The sequence below is a fragment of the Balaenoptera borealis genome, assembly GCF_965194805.1.
Source record: "Balaenoptera borealis genome assembly, chromosome: 2".
Lineage (NCBI taxonomy): Eukaryota > Metazoa > Chordata > Mammalia > Artiodactyla > Balaenopteridae > Balaenoptera > Balaenoptera borealis.
Window position 1 is genome coordinate 160373519 of NC_138867.1, and position 7482 is coordinate 160381000.

Below are 7482 nucleotides of genomic sequence, written 5' to 3' on the forward strand. Positions count from 1 at the left end.
TTTGGCCTAGAGAAACTCTTGTACACATGTAGTGGGCGGTAGGTACAAGATGTTCATAGTAGCATATCTGTAAGAGCAAAAACTAGAAATAACCAAGATATTCACCAACAGTAGAATGCAGTAAAATTCTGGTATATTCATATAATTGAATACTATACAGAAATAAACATGAATAAACTGTAGTTATTTGCAACAACGTGGATGCATCTCAGGAACATGTTATTAAGTGGAAAAAGTATGTCCCAGAAAGACCCATATGGTAAATTCCAATTATATGAAGTTCAAAAGCATGCAAAAATCATATATACATACATATATATGTATATATACATACACAAACAGATGTATATATAGAATGATTAGGAAGGATGGGATTGGAGAGGGACACATAGGGGCTTAAATGTTCTATGTCTTAAATGGGACAGTAGGTGCACAAGTGATCATGTCCTTGTTACTTTTTTTATCCTTAAACATTTATTTTATAAATATTCTTTTGTATATATCCGATACTTAATAAAATGTCAAGGCTCTTTGGAATTGAGGAGGTAAAAAGAGCTTTATCACAGAATGATTTCATGCTGGAAAGTTAGAAACAACAACAAAGGTCCCCAGTAAAGGTCTGGTTAAATAAATTAAGGTACATCTGTATAACAGAATAGCATCCAGCAATGAAGTGCATACACTGACATGAGATGTTCCTTGTATAGTAGATGAAAGAAGTTACAGAACAGTATGATATCTCATTTACATAAGAAATATAAAAATACACATACATAAGAATATAAAAAGCATTTAGTGAGTACACCAAAAAGTTAACTGTATTGGAATCTGGGTGTTGACTATTAGAATTATATTTAGGTTGTTTTCTCTTGATTTCTTCTCATTTTTTTCTACCAGAAACATATATTACTATTATACCAAAAAAAGTCAGAGAAAGAGTAGCAAAGAATATCTAAGAAACATCAGAAAGAAGAATGTAAATATAAAATATTTGGAAATGACCTTCACAAAATATATTAACATATTATTTGAAGAAAATGGTTACACTTTTATTAGAGTTAAAAATGAGATTTGAAGATAAATGGATTTATCTATCTATCTATCAAGTTTCTGGCTAAAAGGCAATATAATAAAGATTTAACTTCTTTCCCATTTAATTTACAGGATTAAAATAATCCCAAACAAAATCACAATGAAGTTTTTTTTGTTTTTTGTTTTTTGTTTTTAAGGGCAAATCATTCATTTATTGTTTAAAGATTGCACGACAACATCTGAATTTCTGTAGCACAATGTAAATGTTTTACTTTTTTGATAAAGCAGAGTATAATAGAAAAAAACAATTAGTTTCCAGTAATATCTATATCTCTATTCAGAATTAAGTCTTCCACAGACATGTCACCTGGAAACAAAAGCCTGTTACAAAAAGCAAAGCTTCTACAAGAGCGGCTACTTTTCGGGCAGGGAAAGGTTCATCCCTCTAGGGGGATGCTGTGCTATGTAAAATGGCTGCAAGGTCACAGCCTTGAGGGCGCTGGAAGTCTATTCTCCTATTCCACATGATGTAGTGTGGTGAACTTCAAACGTCCGTTCATCTGCAACCAAGCTGGCAACCTTTAACTGATTATTTCAAGCAGGTAAAAAATAAATTAAAAGAAATCCCTACACTGATGTTCCTTGATTTACACTGTTAAATCGTTCATTAACATGTAATTCTGGCTAAGAATTACATTTGAGACTCCTTGTTCAGATTTCGGTTAACAGTACAAATCTTTCCGAAATTCAAGTTCTTATTAATCAATCATTTGTCAGCTAGGATACATTCAGGCATCAGCTGCAACTACAGAATAGATGCACTGCCTCAGCGCTTTGGAAAGACAGAATCTAGAACACTACTAGCAGACAAAATATCTGTTACTAGACAGCATATGTGCAGTACAGCAAGATAAAAACATATATTCATATGCTGGCTTGTTTAAGCCTCAAGCCCTCAATCCTTTGTTGAAATACAATAATTTCATTCCTATGGTTTTTTTTTTTTTTCATTCCTATGGTTTTTAATACCAAAAACTCAACCTCCAGGAGGGCTAAAGTCTAATTTATACTCCAAACCAAGTAGCAGTGCAGTTCGCTACTACTGAGGCTGAATCCATAAAGACTTCAAGACCACGTCCAGAAGACAAGTTATTATATATAATACCCTAGAAGGTCTGAAACATAATAATCATATACATAGCAGGTCCTCCAGAGCTTTTTACCTATAACATGTTTTTTGATGAAAGTTATTTAATGTACTGGAGATAACTGTGACTTACTGATCAAATATTTGAGTACTTGTACTTACCTGGGATTTCATTTCTGGTGAAAGAAAAAGGAAGAACAGGACTCACTTAAAAAAGAAAACAAACTTTATAAGTGAAAGTAAAAATCTTATCACACACTATCACTTTTGGAAGCAGCATAGAGGGGCAGTCAACGGTAAAACACTGGTGAAGTAGGTCAAAACTCTAGGCCAAAAATCCATTATTATTATCATCAGTGACAGTACCACAACTGTGCCCTTCATAATTAATAATCACTCCTAAGAATCTTCATTTGGCACCAGATGATGCGTTTAAGAGAAACACTCTGGGAGGCTTTGAATCAGTCTTGGTTTTTTGTTAGCCAAGTTACAGGAAAATTTTTAAAGTGGGGGGAAGGGAAGAAGGAAACGGACCAGAAAAAGAGTTTAAGCCATAAACCAACAAAGCACTGATAGTTCCAAACATGTCAGACACTAAAATGACTGATATAGGCTCAAGTGGTTTATTAAACCTATAAAAAGACTACACCAGCAAAGTCCCCATTTATCTGTAGAGTTCAGAAACTAAAACAAGGAATATTTTAGCTTAAAACCGTATCTCAAGAGAATCATATACACTTCACATGAATAAAAATACCTGAAACCAAAAAAAAAACAAAAACAAAAAAACCTGAAACCAAACATTTTTAATTGCTCCAATACCCCAAATATAAAGAAAAGATTAATTCAGAAGACTGGGCAATCTCTATCTCCCCTCCACACTAACCACCCATCCCATGGAAGACCAAGGGAGATCAGACTTTCCAGACTTAGGCAACACCTGGCTGCCGCAAAATTCTACGGAGACTCCTTGTGGAACAGCAGTCTCCCATCTCTTGTGTCTCTCCCTGTCATGATCATGCAGGAAGCAAGTCTGGCTGTGCTATTTGTTATCACTGTCTGTCACCCATCTGCAACATGATATTGCTACAAAGGTAAGTACAAAGTAACGTATCTAGTTCCCTTTCCCCCAGAAGGTTGAGGCTCAGGTACAGGGGTAATTCTCCTGCGCACACAGTCATAATTTAGGCCGACTCAGTGACTTCAACAGGCTTCATCATGTGATCAGGTTTGTTGCCAGCTGCATAATGCTCCCACATCTGTAGGTAGAGCTGCTCTAGTTCCATTGTGTATTGTTTGGTGTTGAACAGAGGGCTAGCTATTCTCTGCTTCCAGACTTTGCCACGAATTCTCTTCAGGTATTCTAGATCAGTTCCCAGTTTCACAGCTATGTCTTCATACTCTTGTCTATTTTTAGCAATCAGCTCAAGACAGCCTAAACAAGTGAGCTGGGAAGCTGCAACTCGGGAAGCAAGAGTCTCTCCTGGCATAGTCACCATGGGTGTCCCCGACCAAAGGACATCCATCCCTGTGGTGTGTCCATTACAGAGTGGAGTGTCCAAGCAGACATCAGCCAGCTGGCCTCTCCGAACATGTTCCTCTTTAGGAGCAACTGGTGAAAAAATGATACGGTTCTGGGGAAGGCCCATATTTTGCACGTACTGTTGAATATTAGGTTCTCCTACTGCTGGGAAACGCAACAGCCACAGTACGCTATTGGGAACACGCTTCAGAATATTTGCCCACATCTGCAAAGTAGATGGGTCAATTTTATATAACTGATTAAAGTTACAGTACACAATGGCATCTTCCGGTAACCCGTACTGAGAACGTGTGGTTACAATAATGGTACGGGGAACCTCCTCTCCAGTGGCAGCCTTATTGTTGATCTGGGTAGTTGCCAGTCCATTGCTAATACTGAATCCATTCATTGTTATCTGAATTTGTCCTCTGTTAATCATTTCAATAACTGCTTCTGCAATCGTATTCATAGGAATGACAGGCATATTGAGAGCTATATTACTGCTGTCTGTGTTGTTTCCTCCATCAGGACATTTCATCTTGACAATTTTCACATCTGCTAGACTATCAAGAAATGCTTTGAGGTCGATGCCATTCAGCACAATTCGATTGTCATAAATGTGCCCATTGGACTTAAAATCGATGACTGCTTTTTCCTTCAGGTGAGGGAACATGTTAGCATGATCACCAATAAAGAAAGTATGGGGCATATAAGCCAGTTTCTCAGAATACTGCTCAGCAACTTCAGCAGGTGAAGTTTCCTGATCAGTGATGATATAATCCATGAAAAGTGCGCCACTAGTCCCAGGGTACCCCAGCCACATTGCCTGAATAGGAGCTGGCCTGAGAGCAAAGAGTTCATTTCGAGCACCCCTGGTATAACCATTCATATTTACAAGGATGTGTATACCATCTTGATGGATGCGATCAGCTGCTTTTCCATCGCATGGAATCTGAGAAAGATCAACGAAATGATCGGCTTCTGCCATCACCTTCGCTCGGAAGTTTGTGCCATCATCTGGGCTCAGGGCATAACAGAATACCTCAAATTTATCACGATTGTGCATGCCTGGAATAGACTGCATAAGATGAGAAGTAGGATGGTTCCCAAAGTCAGAACTCACGTATCCTACACGCAGTCGACCATCACTGAGCTTCAAGTCCTTTGGATGTTCATATGGTGGTTTATGAAGGACACTGATGTTATCCAGGCAGAGGTGCCCATGCCTCTCGGCAATAGCCTTCCTGACGCCGTGAGAAAGAGGATATAACATGCTGTGATGAGGCTGCACGGAAGGCAACCTGTTCTTCTCTAACTGGTCAGCCACAACGCTGACCAACCTCTTCATGCGCTCATCATAGTCTGTCCAGTCACAGACAGTCTGCAGGCAATGAGCCAGATTACAATAAGCGTCAGGAAAATCAGGTTGAAGCTTCAGAGCAGTGCGATAAGAAGCAATTGCTTCTGGAATATTCCCTGAATCCTTGTGAATGGAAGCCAGATTGCTGTGGGCTTCCGCAAATGCAGGGTCAATCTGAATGGCACGGGTATAACACTGCAAGGCTCCCTGAACATCCTGCATCCCCGTTAGAGTGTTTCCCATATTACAGTAGGCCTCAGCAAAGGTAGGACGGATTCGAATAGCCTCCTTATAATGCATCAGAGCTTCCTGCACTTTTCCCTGCTGCTGCAATACACTTGCTAAATTTGAATGGGCAGCAGCAAACTCTGGGAAGACTTCTAATGCTTTACGATACAAGCGAACTGCCTCTTCAATGTTTCCCTGTTCTCGCTTGGTATTGGCTAGGTTATTCAGAGAGTCTGCATGGGTGGGACACAGCCAGAGAGCTGTATTATAACAATCTTCTGCTTCGGCAACACTGCCCTTCTCTTTGAGAGCGTTGGCTAGGTTGCAGTAAGCGGCCGGGAAGTGTGGTTGCAATTCAATAGCTCGCCTGTAGGTGTCTATTGCCAGATCTATCAGGCCTTGCTCATAGTATACACAAGCCAGGCTGCCATGTACCACTGCATGATTTGGACTCAAGCTTAGGGCACGAAGGTAAGCTGCCACAGCTCGTTCAAAAATCCGTGCCTCTTTGAAGACATTTCCTAAATTGATATAAGCATCCAGAAAATTGGGGTCATGGGTGACAGCCTTTTCAAAGTGATGAATTGCAAGCCAAATCTCCCCTTGTGCATTGAAAACACAGCCAAGATTACTCCAAGCTACTGCAAAGTTCGGTTGCGTCTCAATTGCTTTCAAATAACATGCCTTGGCTTCTTCCAAGCGACCCAGGGCTTTGAGCAGGTTCCCCAGGTCACTGCAAACACAGTACAGATCAGGATTGTACTGAAGAGCAGAGGCGTAAGCTTGTACTGCCCCTTCCATGTCGCCTGCTGCTACCAAAGCGGCTGCCAGGTTAATATAACCATCGATGAAATCTGGTTTGAGACGCAACGCATGCCGGTAATGCTCGATTGCTTCCTGCAACTGCCCGCTTTCCTTGTACACATTCCCCAAATTCGAATAGGCTTCTGCCAGAAGAGGGTTCTTTTTAATTGCCAGACTACTAAAGTGGGCAGATCCGTCCAGCCTTCGACACCGGAAGTGTATAGATGAAAGTAATAAAAGTACACCAGTATTGTCTGGCTCTTGTCTCCAGAGCTGCATGCAGTGTCTCTCAGCTGCCTCAAAATCTCCCGCCTGATAGGCTCGACGTGTCAACTCTGCTAACCCTTGGAAGGAAAGCATACGTTTCGTTGGGTCTGTGCTGTCGGCCACGTTGCCCACGGAAGACGCCATCTGGAGCTTCTGGAGGGAGTGCGAAAAGAGGGTAATTGAGTCCCGCTGCTGCCACTACTGGCAAGAATGTTTCTAGAGGTAGCAAATACAAGGGCAGCAGCCGTACCACTGCTTTGGCGGGCTTAAGCGGCGGCAACAGTTACATACACTGAACCTTAGGAACTCTGGTTGGCCATCTATGTCTCACGGTCTTGAAAAAATCACAATGAAGTCTTTTTTAATTGATAAAATGGTTCTAAAGTTTATCTGGAGATGCAAGAGGGAAGAGATGTGGGGACATATGTATATGTATAACTGATTCACTTTGTTATAAAGCAGAAACTAACACACCATAGTAAAGCAATTATACTCCAATAAAGATGTTAAAAAAATACAAAGTTTATCTGGAAGAATAAACGGGGCTATTGATAATAGAATTCTGAAAATTAAAATTAAGAGGTTAGACTTGTTCTAATGGATACATTTTAAAATGAATGCTAAAGCGACAACCGTTGAACCACTATGATACAGTCAAATAGAAAGCTCTTATACATCTAGTAGAAAGTGCTCAAACATCTCTTTATATTTTTGGAAACAGTGAATGTTGGAGGAAATAATGGTAATAGAGAAAGTATAAAATAATGTTGGAATAATGGTTAAGGAAGGGTAGTTAATTTTTTACCTTAAAATACGTTCTAAAACAAATTTGACTGTATTTACCTAAAATCAATTATAGAGAAGTTAATGTAAAAAAATTTAAATCATTATTCAGAGGGAGCACAGAAAATATGTAACAGATTCACGATGGTATAAGTCACTAAATCCAATGACTTTGCAGGACCAACTGATAATCTTGACTACCAACACTCTTTTTCTTCCCTTTGCTTCCTTTGACTTCTATGACACACACTGCCCTGATTTTTCACCTCACTTTGGTTGCTACTTTTCCAATTCCTTTGCAAGATTATCCTCCTTTGAAAGCCATTACATGTTTGAGTT

The 7482-nt window shown here is 39.7% G+C and overlaps 1 pseudogene across 1 annotated transcript; it reads right to left on the reverse strand.

Annotated features, from left to right (window-relative positions):
• Window positions 1-1142: 1142 nt before the first annotated feature.
• LOC309624156 (UDP-N-acetylglucosamine--peptide N-acetylglucosaminyltransferase 110 kDa subunit pseudogene) lies at window positions 1143-7119 on the reverse strand (annotated as a pseudogene). Its single transcript has one exon. The product of its transcript is annotated as a UDP-N-acetylglucosamine--peptide N-acetylglucosaminyltransferase 110 kDa subunit pseudogene (transcript).
• Window positions 7120-7482: the final 363 nt, after the last annotated feature.